The sequence below is a fragment of the Balaenoptera acutorostrata genome, chromosome 6 (genome assembly GCF_949987535.1).
Source record: "Balaenoptera acutorostrata chromosome 6, mBalAcu1.1, whole genome shotgun sequence".
Lineage (NCBI taxonomy): Eukaryota > Metazoa > Chordata > Mammalia > Artiodactyla > Balaenopteridae > Balaenoptera > Balaenoptera acutorostrata.
The window spans coordinates 124,140,466-124,157,553 of record NC_080069.1 but is presented as its reverse complement, the minus strand read 5'-3'; the positions used below and the strand labels follow the sequence as shown (position 1 = coordinate 124,157,553).

Below are 17,088 nucleotides of genomic sequence, written 5' to 3'. Positions count from 1 at the left end.
CAGAATCTTGGACCAGGAGAAAAAGCTTGTGCATTTTCTGACACGGGGACACCAGGCCACCCTGGCTGCCCGGAGTGCCTCTAGGTTCTTTGTCCTGGATGTGCTGGGACACTCAGAGAGGCTATCTTTGGGAGGTGGGCTCGTGGGTGACTTTTAACAGAACCCTTAAAGCCTCTCTCTGTTTTCCAACTAAAACGTGAGATGCATTATTCATATAAGAGAGACGGTGGTGATGGCAAGTGCTGAGCTGGCATTTACAGCCTAGGTTCCTCGGGCACCTCTGCCTCTAGGGCTCAGCGTGCTTGACTTGCAGCCTGGGCTGGGGTGGGCCTGGGAGCCCTCCTGGGACAGAAAGTAAGAAATGTGGCTTTGACCCTTTCAGGGATGTTCCCGGGGCTCCACCCCAGGCCCCTTCCTCTGAGGTCTGTGCTCCCAGGAATGCAGAGCCAGGTGTGGGCTGCACCGGATGCGGACTCCCTCCAGACCCCGGGCCTCCCGCTGCCATCCACGGCGCTCCCCCCCGGGGAAGCAAGTCCTGTCCCTGCAGCCCATGCCCAGTCTGCCCCCTTCCAGGTTACCCTGTCCCGTCTCGCCTGGCTCTGCTCCGGCCTGGTCCCTCCCTGGGTTCTGTTGTCCTGCTGGGGTGTGGGGGGTGAGATGAGATGCCCTGGCTGGGGGAAGGGTGGGGAACATCTGCTGAGCCGTTTGAGCGGGAACTGCAGCCCAGATCACGGCCCTTCGCTCCTGATTCTCCAGCGTGTTTCTCCCAAGAGCCTGCAGACCCCCGTGTAACAGGCGCACTTGGGGAGCTTGACCCGGGCTGGGTTCTTGGGACAAGACAAGCTGCCTTCCAGCTGACAATCTGTCGTGTTAGCTGGCCTGGGCCTGGCTCCTTCCCGTGACCGGTGTCCCCGAGGGGTGTCCCAGCCCCAGGAACCTGGCCTTCAGGCCCAGTCTTTTGAAGGGGAGCAGTGTCTTTGGTACAGTTGGAGGGGTGTCGCCCTACACAGGGACAGGGGCCGCCGGTCCCTGGCTGGACCCAGAGCTGTTCCTGGCTGTGGGCAGCCCCACTTTTGAAGCTTGTAAAGTCTGGTTGGGTCTGGGGTCCGACTGGGGGCTGGTGAGGGGCTTCAGGGCCTCTCACTGCCTGCCTGCCTGCAGGGTCTGCAGAGAGCACTGCCCAGCCCGTCCACGTTCTGGACCCTGCCCAGGCCTCTGCGAATGCCTCATTTGCTTCCAGCACGCTTTCCCAGGCACCCCCTTGGTCCTCCCCGAGGTGCCAGTCTGGCCCTCGGGTACTTCCAGGTGGGGCCGGGATTTAGGATCAGAGACAGCATCTTCACTGGTGTCCTCACCCCAATTCAGAGATAAGAGTGACCCCCTCACACCATGGCCCTGGGCGAAGCCTGTGTGTCCTCCCCTGCCCTCCACACCCACGTTCCCTCTCTCTTTCCTTGTGTCCCGAGCCACCGAGGTTGTGCCTGGGAGGCTACATCCCGCCCCCCCCCCGGCCCCCCACCCCCCACCCCACCATCCTGGGCTCCAGGGACCCAGGCCGCTGGCCGGGGGAAGCAGTCCCCTTAGTGAGGCCCGAGGCGCCACTGCCGCCCACCCTGCCTCCTGAGCAGCCAGGGATCCTGGCGACCTCTGTTTCTCTTTTAGCAAATCCTTGCTCTCACCAGGCCTGGCTCTCGATGAGATCATTTGCAAAGTATGCTTCCCGGCTGGCCCGGGCTCCCTCATTGTGTCACCTGCAGCTGCTTGCTCGCTGGGAGCTGGCCTTCCTCTGCCCTGGCCTCTGGCCTTTGTCATTTAAAGTTCAGGTTTTGGAAGAAGGTGCCCTGTGGGTGAGGGTCTCTGCAGGTGGGGCAGGCACAGAGGTGTTTGGGACGTGAACTTGGGAGCCGGGCTCCCTGGCGGCCGCCTTTGTGGTTGGCATCCTCAGAGTGGGGCAGCCCCCGTGAGGACACGGACAGTGGGGGACACTCACCCCTGCCCGGGCCTGGGAGCGTGTCTGAGCAGGAGGGACGGAGCTGGGATCTGATGCGACGCTGGGCTCCCTGGGGCCTGCCCCGCCCCCAGCTTCCGCTGGCTGGACCTGTGTCCAGGCAAGGAGGCACTTAGGAGCAGGACCTCTGAGGTCTCTCTCAGGTCACATCCAGCTCAAGGCTTTGTGACCTTGGGTGGGTAACTTACCCCCTCTGAGCCCCACCCTGGCCTGTGTGTTACTGCTGAGACACCGAAGGTGAGCAGGCCCGGCCTGGGGGCCCTGTGGAGATGCCCCCTGCCTGGAAGTGGACCAGGGCCAGTGAGGGGTTCATGCCCCTTTAAGGGGAGGCTGCTTCTCCGTCTCCAGGGCGGATGGAGGCATACTTTTCTCTGAGGTGTTGGTCTCTGGTCCCAGGGAAAGGAGAGGCTGGCTCTGGGTCTCTCTGAAGGAATCTTACCCCACCCCCTTGGCCCTGGGCCCTGGCATCCAGGAGGGCACATGGCCATGGATGGGCTGGGAGCTCCTGGGCCCCGCCCCGTGTCTGCCCGTGTGCCTGGGAAGCAGCAGGGCCGGGGGCGGGGACCGCAGGGGCCTGAAAGTGCCCATATATAGTCACTGGGGTGAGCAGTGAGCCCGGCCGGCCGTGGGGCTGTGTCCCAGGCCCAGGGCTGGCTGGCCCCCAGGCCCAGCATCAGGCCCAGCCCCCAGGTCCTCGAGGGTGGGCTGGCCCTGGGTGAGGGGCGTGCTGAGGGGAGCTGGATTTGGGGCGAAGCATCAGATATAGCAGCAGGCACAGGTTTGGTGCTCCAGGAGTGTTTGTTGATTGAAAATAAAAATCTCCTGGGCACTTGGTAGTCTGGGCCAAGTGTATTTCTTGAGACACCATTTTTGAAAGTTGGAGGCCGTAACATGTGGCTTGCCCTGTCAGCCAGAGCCACCGAGGGCCCCTCACTGTGGGCTCGGGGCGGGATGCCTGCTCGTCTGCACCACAGCCCTTGCCCCACAGAGTGCCCCCTTCATTATGGTGACACCCCTAGATGTCCCCTCCCCATCCCCACAGATGGCTGGCATTTTCCGGAAGAGGGCCTCCCTCCCTCCGCCTCCTGGACACTGCCTGGAATCCAGCTAGTGGGGAAGGGGCAAGGCCTGCCCGCGCTGCTGGTGGTCTTTGCAGGAAGTCTGCTTCCTGTGCCCCCGGGTTGTCCTGGGTTGTCCTGGGTCCCGCGGGTGGGGGGGGGCCTCCCCACCCTAGCCCTGGGCATCTGCCTATCTTCCTAATTCGCCCGTCCCAGTCTCTGCGCCAAGAAAGGAGAAGCAGCCGCCTCTGCTACATTCCGACTTTTGTGCTGTTAAAAATCACAGTGTTAACATAGTTTTGCTCCTTTAGTTTAGTTTCCTTTGCACTGCTAAGCGCCTTTGTTAAATTTTGTATATTGATACTTTTTGTTGTTGTCAGCAGTTTTTTTTTTTTTTTGGGCCATATAAAGCCATTAGGGTGAGAGAAGATTAAAAAGATACATTACAATTAAAATGTTAATGAAATCTGCATCATACAACTTTTGAAACCCTTTAGGCATTAATCTTGCCTGTGTCATGTCCATTAACTTTGGCTATTCTTATTCCACACTGACCCCTGCTGAGAGATTTGTGCTATAATTGGATTTTTTTTTTTTTAATAAAAAAGAAAAGAAAGCTTTTAAGAAAATAGAGATTGAGTGGTGGCCCCGGCTCCTGCATGAAGAGAAAAGGAGAGAAGGGGCTCCCCTTGGGGGCGGCCGTGGGCCCCCTGCCTCCTCCAGGTCCTGGCCTCGGTCCTCTCTGCATCCCTGTGGGTGACCGGCCGCCCCGTCCACGCAGGCCCTGCCCCTGCTGCTCCCCCAGGGGGACTGAGTGTGGCCGTGTGCTCAGACCTGTGACCACGCCAGGACCGGCTCACCCGTGGCGGGAGGGTGTGTCGTGGCCGCAGTCGGGCTGTGGGTGTGCAGGGGTCAGGGATGAGCTCGCCTTCCTGGGCTGGGTCCCCGAGTCCAGGTGCTGGGTGAGGGGCTGCAATGGGCAAGTTCTGGAAGCGCCGATGGTTTTGGTTTTGAGTTCTCAGGATCCCGCGTCCGCCACACGACACGCGCTTGGAAGTCTGGTGGCGTGGGCACTGGAGTCTCCAGCACGAGGCAGGGGCTGGGGGCTGTGGGGATGGGGAGCGCCCCCCTGGCCTACCCCCAGGGGAGTTGGGACCCCCCGACGAGAGCGTGCCCTAGGTGCTCCGTTAAATTCTCTGCACGGACTCACCCTTGACCGTGGCCGCAGCCCGTGGTGGTTCAGATCTGGGCGGTGCCCCTGCTGGGACGCACCCCTGGCCCGGGTGAGGCCCGGGCAGTGTGGGGCACGGTGCTGGCCCGGGCAGCCCGGGTCTCGCCAGCCCCCGTGCCGCAGTGACAGCCGTGGCGCTGGGAATCTGGTCGGGTGGTTGGCAGGGGGCTGCAACAGATTTCATGTCTGTGTGTTTTTGCAACACCTTTCTATAAAGGGAAACATAATTTAAAATATGATTACTTAGTGTTGTAACAGCCGCCTCAGCGCTCCAGCTATGCCGGGATCATTATCAGAGGCTGATATTAACTTGCAAAGAATATTATGCAAATTGCCCGCTGGCTTCTCCGGGAAACCTTCTGCCGGGATGGGGATGTGCGTGGGGTGTGGGGCACGGGCGGGTCCCTCCCGGGCGACACTCCTGCATCGCCGGCCCATCAGCCGTCGTCGGTTCCTGGCCGTGTCTCAGGACACTGGGCCGGGTCTGTCCCCTTTCTCCACACCAGCCCTCACCCCTTGTCTGCTCTGGGAGGAGGTGGGGGGGGGGACACGGGGAGCGGTGGGGCAGGATGGACCCAGTGGAGGCTTCGGGGCAGGGTAGGGGCTGGAGACTCACGTCCCCCAGGCTCGCCACCGGGCCCTGTGCTGTTTGTTGAGTGTTGCCGCTATGTCGGGCCCTGGCAGACGCGTGGGAAAGCGGTGGTGGGATTGGCGTGTGGCCCTGACTGCCCACTCACACCTGCCCCCTCCTCGAGTCTGAAGGTGGCTCCCTCCCTTAGCAAGGGTGGTGCATGCCCCCTGTTTTGTGAACGCTGCTCTGCGGGTTCCCCGTGGGGTCCCTCAGCTCCAGGAGGGCAGCGATGTTTGTTTGCCGGTGGAGAGGACAGGCTGGAAGGGGCGTGAGCCTTGCGGTCACCCTGGGGTGTAACGGGGGTGGGCGTGAGATCAGTTTCCTGGGGTTGGGTAACAAATGACCATAAACTTGGGGGCTTAAAGCAACAGAAATTTACTCTCTCACAGTCTAGAGGCCAGAGGTCCAGAATCAACGTGTGGGCAGGGCTGGTTCCGTCTGGAGGCCGTAGGGGAGAATCCTGGCCTCTTCCAGCATCTGGCGGTGCTGGCAATCCTCGACGTTCCTTGGCCTGTAGACGCGTCACTCCCATCTCAAGATCTTAACTAATTACATCTGCAAAGACCCTGTTTGCAAATAAGGTCACATTCTGAGGTTCCAGATGGGCATGAATTTTGGGGGGACCCTAGTCAACCCGGTGTGGCCAGGTGGGCGCAGAAACCCTTTAGTGCCTGGAGGGGAGGGGCAGTCTCAGAAGTAGGGGCGGCCTTGCTGGCCATCTGGGTCCGCCCTGTGCTCGCCCAGGAGGGTGGGCAGCCGGACGCATGGGCAGTAGCCACTGCCCCGACGAGCACCTGGACCGCGGGCATGAAGGGCCAGCGCAGGCTGGGAAGTCTGGAAGGACCTTTGGCTCAGGAGCTAAGCCGGGGTCGAGGGCGGGAAATGGGGCCACTGACGGAGGAGGATTTTCCTGAGACAAGAGTGTCTGCGGTTACATAAGTTTGGGGACAGGAGGCAGAATTTGTGTTAATTGTCATAACCCAGTTTAGCGGCCCATCCTTGTCCCGGGAAGCAGCCTGGAAAGGAGAGGGAGGTGGGTCTCAGTGGAGTCCTTGGGGCTGGACCCCAAACTGCAGCGCAGACGCGGGCCACCGCGGCCCTCCAGGTCCTTCCTCCCTGTGTCTCTTCCGTCCCACAGAAGAAAAACAAGGTCATGAAGTGAGAGGAAATGGCCAAGAAATGGAGGCAAAGAGAAAGTAAGAGCAGAGATGTCTCTCGGGAGGAGGTGGGTGCCCAGGATGGGTCTGGAGGGGCCACGGCGTCCAGGCGGTGAGGCGGGGCACCCAGGCGTTGTGCCTCTAGACCTCGGGCGCCCTGCCATTCCTGGACCGTGACCTCAGACAGCTGTGGCGGGCCTGAGAGGGGGCACGTTGGCAGGGGGCTCATGGCATGGGCCTCAGGGTCTCTCCTGGAGGAGGAGCAGGGTCCTCGGGTCCCCCTCACTCCTCTTCCCGCCCGGCTCTGCCAGCCCAGCGGCCCCAGCTTGGTCCCAGTGCAGGTGACCGCCCAGCCGGGCGAGGGCCTGAGGGCCTGGGAGGCTCTCGTGCAGTTTTGCGCTGGGCCTTTCTTCACATTCCCAGTAACCCAGGAGAAGTGGGAAGTCCCCCCACCAGGCCTCCTTGGGAGTTGGCCCCCAGCTCTGCTTGGGGAGCTCCTCTGTCCCTCCCCCACCCCACCCCACCAGCTGCCTGGCATGGGGCTTCTCTCCTGGGAGGACAGGCGACGTGATTTGCTGCTCAAGCTCAGAAGGAGGGTCCCCGCCACGTTCAGAGACTCGTTTCTGGGGGTTTTCAGGATGTCTGGCCAGGACTTGGGGTGGACCCCAGGGGGCGGGCGTTCCCCAGGACCAGGCACCCCTTCTCCGGGATGGGGGCATGGTGACTTGGCTTCCTCCAGCCTCCTGGCCCCGCTGTCACTGTCACAGGTCTTGAGTGTGGTGGAGGAGCCCCTACCCTGTGCCCAGCGCTGGCAGCTGGGGCCGCCAGTTCTGATGCCTGAGGAAAGGGTTAAAAGATGCACAGTGTTAAACTTACAGAGAAACTGCACGTACCGAACACAGAACTTCTTCCAGACCGTTGAGAGTAGTGGCCCCTTATTGCTGGGTGACCCACTGAAACAAGGGCTGCCCGCCTCACCGCAGCTCCAGCGGTCACTGAACGGCCCCAATGGCGCCCACGCCTGGGCCCTTTACAGCCAGAGGGTCACTGTGGAGGTCCTGTCCCAGGCACCTGTCAGATCTGCTTTTAAAATTTTAATTAAAAAAAATTCTGGTTACTTACACGTAAAACCTACCATCTTAAGCACTTTCAAGCACACAGTTCCGGGGTATTGAGTCCATTCACATTGTTGTGCAGCCGTCACCACATCCGTCTCCAGGACTCTTTCATCTTCCCAAACTGACACTCTGTCCCCATTAAACACTCACTCCCCTCCCCCCCGCCAGCCCCGGGCCCCGCCGTCCACTTTGTGTCTCTGTGGGTTTGACTCCTCTAGGGCCTCACATGGGTGGCATCACGCAGAATTTGTCCTCTGCGTCTGGCTTTTGGTCAGCATGATGTCTGTGAGGCTCGTCCCTGCTGTGGCCTGTGTCAGGATTTCCTTCCTTTTTAAGGCTGAGTTTAGTCCGCTGTGTGGACGGACCCCGTTGGGTTTATCCTTCCTCCGTCCGAGGACACGTGGCTGTTTCCGCGGTTGGCTGTTGTGAATGGCGCTGTGTGAACACGGATGTGCTCGTGTCTGTCCAAGTCTTGTTGTGTCTGTTAGGCTTTTTCAGCCTGCAAGATCTGAGGTCTTTTCCTTGGCTCTTGTGACCTTGCCCCCAGAGCCCAGCCCAGTTTTGCAGAATGCCCCCGGTCTGGGCACGTCTCGGACAGCGGTGCTGCGGCCGTGCCACTGTCCTGCCGGCTGGAGGTGGCCCGTGGTAGATTTTGTCCAGTCACTTGGGGGAATTTGTCTGGTGTGTGTGTTTCTAAAGCAACCCCAGCATGGGGGTCACGGCCAGGGGTGTGTGGGGGAGCAGGGCAGGATACGGGGTGTGGGGCAGGGGTGAGTAGTGGGCCGCACAGGACCCTGTGTGCGGGGAGGCGTTGGGTCTTTGGCCCTGGAACGGGAGGCTCTTGAGTGGTGAGGGGTGTCGGGTCTCATCAGCACGGGCTGCTCCCGGAAAGGCGGGTGCCGTCCTGGCTGTCAGTGGCCACGTCCCTCCAGTGTCCCCCGTGGAGAAGCTCTGAGCTGGGCTCTGGGCTGCTGCTGTCACAGCCCCTGGCCCCCGGCCCACTCTTCCTCTGGGCTGTGGGGCTCTGCGAGGATGAAGTAGGAGGTGTACCCAAGCCTGGCCCCCTCCTGCCCACGAGGAGCCCTGGGGAGAAGCGGGGTCGGGGAGAAGCGGCTTCCCTAGCACCATTTCCCGTGTCTCCTCCATCTCCCGACCTGGGGCTGCACCGGGGCCATCCTGGTACTTGGCAGATGTTGTCTGAGTCTGAGCAGATCTGTCCGAAACCAGCAGGTCCCCGTTCCCTCAGATCCCGGGTCAAGGTCAGCGTCAGCGGAACGGGGGTTGTGAGTTTCCCAGGACTGCTGAGACACAGCCCTGCCGACTGGGCCGTCTGAACCAGCAGAGGTGTACGCTCCCCAGTTCCGAGGCCAGAAGCCCCCCATCAAGGCATCGCAGGGCCGAGCTCCCTCCCGCCTCTCCCAGCCCCTGGCCACACGGCTTCTCCTGTGTCCAGATTTCCCTCTTCTCAGGACACCAGTCGTTGGCTTCAGGGCCCACCCTAAATCCTCTAAGACCTCATCTTAACTAATTGCTCCTGCAGAGACCTTGGTTTACTTATGGTCACATTCTGAGGTTCCAGGCGGACATGAATTTGGGGAACCCTGTTCACCCCAGCAGAGGGGTGAAGGCCGAAGTGTCTACCTGCCCCTGTTCCCTTTTCTCCATGGCTGCTCCCCTCCCCAGTCTTGGAAGGAACTGCCGTACTGTCCCCGTGTCTCCTGATCTCAGGTTGGGCCCCCCGCCCTCTGACCTCCTGTCCAGCTCCTCTGTTTGGCCTCTGGCTCCGCTCTCTTGGGGATGGCTGGAGTGCCAGGCCTCCTGTCTGGTGGGATGGCCCCATTTCTGCAGCTCAGAGGGTTGTGAGGTTTCCAGCCCAGTGCCAGAAAGGCTGTTTGCCCGCACGGGAGTTCTCCGTTGGAAAGAGGGCGTGGAGGGGGGTTTGGTCTGATGACTTTCATGTCAGCGTGCACGTCTAATGGAGTAGGAGTTAGGAGTAGTAGGAGTTTCGCAGCCTCAAAACGCACAGGATCAGCCCTCTCGCTCCGAGGTTTGACAGGGTTGAGGCAGTCGGCATGAAACCCTGGTCAGAAGTGGTCCGTATGTGAGGGTCAAGTTAGCAAGATAAAATCGGCTGCTTCTGGCAAACATGTCTGTTTTTCCTTGCGGGGAGAAGGACAGACGGAAACACCTGGAGGTTGGGAGTGGCCGGTGGGACCGCTCTGGCTGTGAGCCAGCCTCACCTGCACGAGGATGGTGGGACCAGGGCTCTGCGGTGGCCAGCTGACCGCTGACGGGTGTTGGACGTAGCGGGCCGGGACCCCTCCACCCGCCGGCCTATCTCTAGGGGTGTGGGCAGGGCCCGGCCTTCCTCCCACCAGGGGCTCCAGGAGTGGGGTTTTGTGCCAGAAGGGGAGGCACTGCCTGGGGGGCAGGTGGGGCCTCCACGCACGGAGGGCCTTGCTCTGCAGCACCCACGAGGCCTCACCTTGGCTCCTTATGCGTCGCTCGGCGTGACTCCGAGGGCCCTGCCCCGTGCTTTTTGGGTGAGGGCACCCCACGGGCACCAGGGAGAAGGCAGGTCTAGCCACGGGCACAAGGCCACAAGGTGGAGGCTTGGGATGGCCCCGCTGGCTGCTCCCTTTTATCAGACCCCCACGGCTCTTTGGGAGAAGCCCCTCCACGGCCCCGCCCTCTGCAGGGAATACCAGGCGGTCATGGTCTTGCCTTGGTGGTGAGCTGGCCCAGAGCTGCCGTTAGGCCATGCCAGGGCCGAGCGCCTTTGGAGTGTCTTGTGCCCGCTCATTTCATGGGAGGAAACAAGGGCCCGAGGGGTGAGTCACAGAGCAGAGCCGGGGGTGGTGATAGCTGTGCCCACTCATGGGTTTCTTGGGGTTCCAGGGTGCTGCCCTGGTGGGCTGTGGTGGGGCAAAGACAGCCGGAGCCCCCGGGCAGCAGCGGCTACCTGGGCCAGGTGCATCCGGGTGGACGGAGCTGGGTCAGGACAGACTGCCCCTGGGTGAGGATGGCCGCACGAGGGACCAGCAGGAAGGGGCAGCGTGTCCTCGTCCTGGGTGGGGTGGGGGTGAGGAGTCGCCCCTCCCCTGGCTCTCGGGTATTCCTGAAGGTTTCAGTTCTTCCTCAGTGTTTCTTAACTGCGCTTTCGTAATAACTATAACTGCACAGAGCCCCCGAGCGGGCTCGTTCCGGGCCCCGGCAGCTGTGATTACATTGCAGCCACTGATTTCCAAGAAACCTCGCGAGGGAATTTGTTATAGCCGCAGTGGACGCGGGTGCCCAGCACCGCCTTCCCGGACGGCTTGTAGCCGGGGGAGCACTTGCCCGGCCTGGGCAGGAGGAGGGCCTGGTGCTGGCCTGTTGCCCTGGCCTCGGCTGGCCTGGGTGGCCAGGGGAGTGATGCTTGCAGGGCGTTGGTTAACAAGGTGGGCCAAGGTAGTCCCTTAGGAGCTGGCCGGCCTGTGTCCACCCGGCCGCCCTTCCCTCTGGGTTTCCAGCGGCCTGGGAGCCTGGTGGGTCCCGAGGTGGCCATCCCAGTTCTGAGTTTCATTTGGTCTCTCTTCTAGGGAACTCTTTCCTGTGTCCCTCGTTGGTTCCAGAACATACGAACACATGTGTACAGACTGTTTCTTTTCCCCGAGACTATTGGAGACCCTTGACCCCGGGCTGCAGTGTTCCTAGGTCAGCCTCTTCCAGCACCTCCCTTCATCCCCGTGCTTCCTGGAGGGGCTGCTGGCGCCCAGGCCGGCCCCGCTGCCCCCAGGCAGCTGGAGGAGCAGCGCACTGGCTCCTGTCCAGGCTCACGTGGAGACGGGGCCTTCCTGGGGCCACGGTCACAGCTGCTTGTGACGGAGAGGGACCAGTGGGACCTCCGGTGCCAGGCGGGACCCGGAAATGCTGTCGTCATGGTGATGAACAGCACAGGTGTGGTTACTTAGCCTCAAAGTCATCTTAACACTAGTGCTGGGAGCTGGTCTGTTTCTCTTACTGCCTTCCAGCCCCCTCGCCCCAAAGTGCACCGTCTGGAAACGTGAGACACCCCAGGTGTGGAGGGTGCTTGGCGGGTCCCCGGGGGTGCTGGAGGGTCCGTGCCACCCACAGGCCTCCCCGCTCAGGCGTCTGGCTGGCGTCCTCTCCCCGAGCGCTTTCTGCTTTGGGGTATTGGAGGGCAACCCCTCCTGGGTGCCTGGAGAGGAGAGCCCCCACCTGTGCCACCCCCCCGAAAAATACGACGAGCAAGGGCACCAGTGTCCTTTGTCAGCTGATTCCGTGCAGTCTGGGCCGGGCCACTTCTGCACCGACCGTGACCTTAACAACACTGTCTAAGACCCCACACGGTGGGCTGACCCGTGGGCCACTGTAGAGCCCACAGGGCTGGAGATGGAGGTGAGGTGGGCGGGCCTGGGGTCCCGCAGGCCACGGGCCGGGTCCTGCTTCCAGGCTGTGCCTTGACGTGGTCACGGGCTGAGGAATCAGGGAGCTGGGCCCTCCCAGGGGTCCTGGGCAGCCCGGGGTCTGCAGACCCTGCTCCACCTGCCCGGCCCCGGCCGTCGGGCCTCTTGCTGGTAGGGAGCGTCCTCTGCCTGGAAGCTGAGGGGCGGCACCCCTGGCTGATGCCACGGGGCTCAGCCTCCGAGGCTCAGGCCCCCGCCGCGGCTCGCGTTTGGGGATCCGGCGGGTGGGCCTCCCTCTTGGCCCCCTGCCCCCTTGGCCCCCTCACGTTCGGGGTCCCCCTTGCCCAGGACGGGAGGCTCAGACACATGCGTGAGTAGTGTTCAGGTTCTGTGCCCTAAGTTAATATAGTGTGCACTTTGTTTTAAAAAGCCATGATTGAAGTCAAATTAACATATTTACCTTCGGTGCTCCCAGGGGAACCGTTAGGGAATCGCAGAGGTGCAACGGCGGCTGCCGTGTGCGGTGACAGTGCCGGCTGCTGGCGAGGGTGGCACCCAGCTCTCCAGGCCTCCCGGGCAGGTGGTCCTCACAAGCGCTCACCCCCAGCCTCCCCTGCAGCTCCCCTGACGCTCGCAGGGGCCCGGGGGCCCTCCTCCCCGATGAGGCAGAGGAAACCAGGCAGGGGACTGTGCTGTGGCCCTGAGGACTCGTGACCCCACCCACCTTGGTGGCTCTTTCCTCTGGGCTTTGCTCAGCCCTTGTGGCCAACGCCCAGGGCCTTCGTCCTCCTCTCTCTGGTGCCTGCTTGTGGCCCAGGAGCATTTTGTCCTGAGTCCTGTCTGTGGATGAAGAGGTCTCATGTCCACTCTCAAGATCCAGGCTCCAGTTCTCAGGCCAGTGAGCGAGTTCCTTCCCCACCCAGAGCCTCAGTTTCCCCATCTGTAAAATGGGGTAATGGTATTTATTCTGAACTTGAATTAAAAGAGGACACAGGACTTGGGAATTTAGGTCATTGAAACCAGCCCTGGGATTATTTAGGGAGCCTCCCCCCCCCCACCCCACCCCACACACATGTCTGCTCTTCTCAAGGAAACTGGATTCTGAGGTCAAAGGACCTGAGGTTTTCTGGATTCGGGGCTTAGGGGAGTGAGGGTCCTGGGGAGACCCGGGCTGCCCCACCGCAGGGTGGGGGACATGCCTGGGCCTTGGGCCTGTGGACACAGTGTCTGTGGGTAGGCGTTGCCCCCTCTGCCCCCGACACTATATTTTTAAAAACTTGTGCATGGATTTTTTTATATGCAGCACTGAAAATTTTATGATTGAAAAACTATTAATAGAGTGATCGTATTTATCTGATTTTCTCCTTTGAAAAACACACCTTTGTGTAATGAAGTACAAACGAATATTTAAATTCATTGTTCAGTTCTCAAACTGCTTCTGCCTACCTTTTATTACCATGTAAGTGGATATCTTAAGCACACTTGGCCGTGTAGCCTACAGAAAAGGGCAAAGATCTCAAGCGCACAGTTTGATGTATTTTTTTTCTTAATTTATTTTTGGCTGCGTTGGGTCTTCGTTGCTGCACACGGGCTTTCTCCAGTTGCGGCGAGCGGGGGGCTACTCTTTGTTGCGGTGCGCGGGCTTCTCATTGCAGTGGCTTCTCTTGTTGCGGAGTACGGGCTCTAGGCGCATGGGCTTCAGTAGTTGTAGCACGCGGGCTCAGTCGTTGTGGCTCGCGGGCTTTAGAGCGCAGGCTCAGTAGTTGTGGCACACGGGCTTAGTTGCTCCGCAGCATTTGGGACCTTCCCGGACCAGGGCTCGAACCCGTGTCCCCTGCATTGGCAGGCGGGCTCTTAACCACTGTGCCACCAGGGAAGCCCCAGTTTGATGAATTTTTATGCAGCCAACACACCTGTGTGACGAGGGTGAAGGTGAAGGCTCAGCTCCCAGTCCCCCACGCCCCGAATCCTGAACCTCTAGTGGCTGGAAGAGTTTACTGTTCTTGAACCTCCCGGAGACAAGTGGGCCCGGCTTCTGCTCAGAACTGAGACTTTCAGATGCGTCCCGTGGAACGAATCTGGAGGGGTCCTGGTGGGAGGTGTTGCCGGGGCTCTTCCACGATTTCAGTATCTAAACTGTTGTGGGCTGTGGGTCCTTTCCGCTTTGGGGCTATTATGAACACCCTCTGCTAGGAAGGTTACAGGTGCAGATGCTGGGTGAACACCTGGGGGAACGAGGAGGCTCTGGGGCGCAGGTGCATGCAGCTGACCCCCGCCCCCCGCAGACCCTGCCCAGGACAGGTGCGTGACCTGCCTAGAGTCTGTTTGCATCCCCGGTGACTGGTGCCCTGCCTGCCTTCTTTGGCATTCTTTTTGTGAGCCCCCTCCCCCCTTTCAAGTCTTCGCCTCCCTCCCCCCTTTCTGAGCCTCCCTTTCCTTGACTGACTTGTAGAATTCTTTAAATATTCTGACCACACCGCCTTTGTTTTATAGGCACCACATCCCTGTGGTCTTTTCACTGTTAATGGTGGACTCTTTGAATTCTTGATTTGAATGAAATAGTTTATCAACAATTTCCTTTATGATTAGGGCTGTTTGTGTCCTCTTGGGGACCCTTCTACCAAAGGTCACATTTCTCTTTTATTCTTGAAGTTTGATTCTTATGCCTTTCACATGTAGTTCTGATGAAGTATAACTTAAAGTTTTTTTTAATTGTGGTAAAGTATACATGACATAAAATTTACCATCTGAACCATTTTTAAGTGTATAGTTCTGTGTGTCATTAAGTACATTCACATCGTTGTGCAACCATCACCACGTCCATCTCCAGAATTTTCCCATCTTCTCAAACTGAAACTCTGTCCCCACAAAACTCGCACTCCCCCTCCTCTACTCCAGCCGCTGGCCCCCACTGTCTCCATGAAGCTGACTTCTCTAGGTCCTCCCATGGGTGGAATCCTACAGGATTTGTCTTCTGGTGACCGGCTTATTTCACTGGACATGATGTTCTCCAGGGTCATCCATGTCGTACCCCACGTCAGGATTCCCTTCTTTTTTAAGGCTGAGTAATATTTCATGGTCTGAGCAGGAAAGCTCGATCAAAGAGCATTTGAGGAACTGAGTGTATTTATAGTCACTGAAGAAAGAACGTTGCACTCAGACCGTTCAGTTAGTTACGCAATTGCTGAGTGTCCCCCAGGCAAGAGCACCAGCCCCCTTTGGGCAGTGTTCTTTGCTCCTGGGCAGAAATCATCATTTGCATCTCTTCTGGGCACAGCCTTGTTTAAGAGTTAACAGGTCACAGGCTCTGGGACATAATCAATATCAGATAGCAAACCAAGCAGAGGTACCCACAGTCCCCTGGAGAATGAAACAGTCCTGGTGGCCTCGTTGGCCGGTCCCTCCTGTGACATGGAAAGGGCACAGTCACTCTTTACCATATTTCCAAGTTTTTGATAATCATTCAGCATCCCTCTGTGATCATAATTTCCAAGTATAGTGTTTAGAAGCGGGTTTTGTGTTCTGATCCATCACACGCCGTGGTAAGAGGGCACCCTGTGGAGGGCAACACCAGAGCTGTCCGGCGCGGGGGGCAGCTGCTAAAGCTGGTCAGTTTCTCTGCATTTCACAAGGAGGCTCAGGTCCGTTTTCAAGAAGCTCACTAACTGCAGAGGTGGGTTTTTGCTCTTACTGAACTCCCCCCAGAGCCTGGGAGCCCACGCGTGTTGCCAGCGGTGGCCCCGGGTTCAGGCTCGGCTGCAGGATCGGCTTCTCCAGCTCCATCAGGGAATAAAAGAGACCAGATTCCCATGGAACTGCTGCAGATAGCTACATTGCCATGAAAGGTAAAGGGACTCTGGAAAAGTATTTGTTTCTGAATTCTGAGGCCTTGGGGAGAAGGCACACAGTGTACAGAACGTTTTGTGTAGTTTGCAGAAGTCAATCTACCACCTGGAGGGCTCGAGCTGCATTGGGATGGAAGAGGAGGGTTTTCTTCCCCAATATTCCAAGACCAGCCCCACAGTTAGATCTTTCTCACTGTGGTCAGCATGGACCTTGGTCAGCAGCCCATCACTTCGTGGACCTAAAGACATCTGGAGACCTGGCCCCCTTCCATGGTCGGGTAAGAGCCGTCTCAGGGCGAGCCCATGCAGGGCGCCTCCTTGGGAGATGCGCAGGTGGGCAAGTATGTCCCTCTTTGTGGACAGCCCCCTCTGGCCTGCAGCTTCCAGGGGGCAGAAGCCGCCTGTGGGTGACCACATGGGATCGGCTCCTTTCACAGGGCAGCCAGCAGTGCCAGCCTGGAGGAGGGGATGTCCTGCAGGAGCATTGAGCGGAACCGTAGCATGAGGGTTTGCTTGCTGTTTCCCAGAGTAAGAGCATAAATGGACGGTGAGGATGGAGACCTGCGTGGAGCTCCTGAAAGGGAACACGTGAGGATTCTGTTCCCACGGGCGGCACTGGATGGGCCAAGTTGAGCCCGGGAAGGCTGGCTCTGGATTTGACACCTCTTCCTGGGCAGTTCTTCCTGTGGAGTTGAAAATTACAGGACATCAAATCCAGCATTCCCCAATTCATCAGCTGAAAACAGTAGTTTATGATTGACTCTGGGAAACTACAGAGAACAGTCAGATGTAAAGTCTGACTTCATTTACTTCAGGGTCTGATTTGGGGAAGATGAAATCGGTATCGTTATCAGAAGAGATGTGGGTATTTGATCAAGTAGAACACTGAATGGTTTCAGCCTGGCTGTGTATTAATCAAAGGGACAACACATTAAAAAACATAATCTTAGAAATCAGTAACACCCTTCTAAGGAACCTTAAGTGCTTGGGGAGAGAAGAATGTTAATTTTTTTTTTTTTTTTTAAACCCAACCCCCCAATGGTTTTGGGGGAGAAGTTTTTTTTTTTTTTTTTTTAATTTTATTTATTTATTTATTTATTTATTTATGGCTGTGTTGGGTCTTCGTTTCTGTGCGAGGGCTTTCTCTAGTTGTGGTAAGCGGGGGCCTCTCTTCATCGCGGTGCGCGGGCCTCTCACTATCGCGACCTATCTTGTTGTGGGGCACAGGCTCCAGACGCGCAGGCTCAGTAATTGTGGCTCACGGGCCTAGCTGCTCCGCAGCATGTGGGATCTTCCCAGACCAGGGCTCGAACCCGTGTCCCCTGCATTAGCAGGCAGATTCTCAACCACTGCGCCACCAGGGAAGCCCGAATGTTAATTTTTTAAAAAATATCAAGGATGTGACTAGTGCAAAGTACTGAAAGTTACTCTGGGGCAATCAGATGAGCGGTCAGGGTGGCGGTGAAGCACCCGGGTCTCCTCGTCCTGCGGTGACGCAGATTCTACACGCCAGCAGCGGTCACCATTTTCACACAACACCAGGTTCTTGTTTTACAGAATATAATGCTTGGCAGTAAAGGATCCATAAGCACCTTAAAAAAAATTGTCTTATGAATAAGCCCATCAAAACC

At 58.6% G+C, this 17,088-nt stretch overlaps 2 protein-coding genes across 3 annotated transcripts in view; one reads left to right on the top strand and one right to left on the bottom strand.

Annotated features, from left to right (window-relative positions):
• Positions 1 to 17,088, top strand: part of NACC2 (NACC family member 2) — a 95,001-nt gene that overhangs the window by 20,175 nt on the left and 57,738 nt on the right. The gene's annotated exons all lie outside the window — the stretch shown is intronic.
• The window catches only part of LOC130708505 (collagen alpha-1(I) chain-like), a 47,283-nt gene that overhangs the window by 6,806 nt on the left and 23,389 nt on the right, over positions 1 to 17,088 (bottom strand). The window lies entirely within an intron of this gene.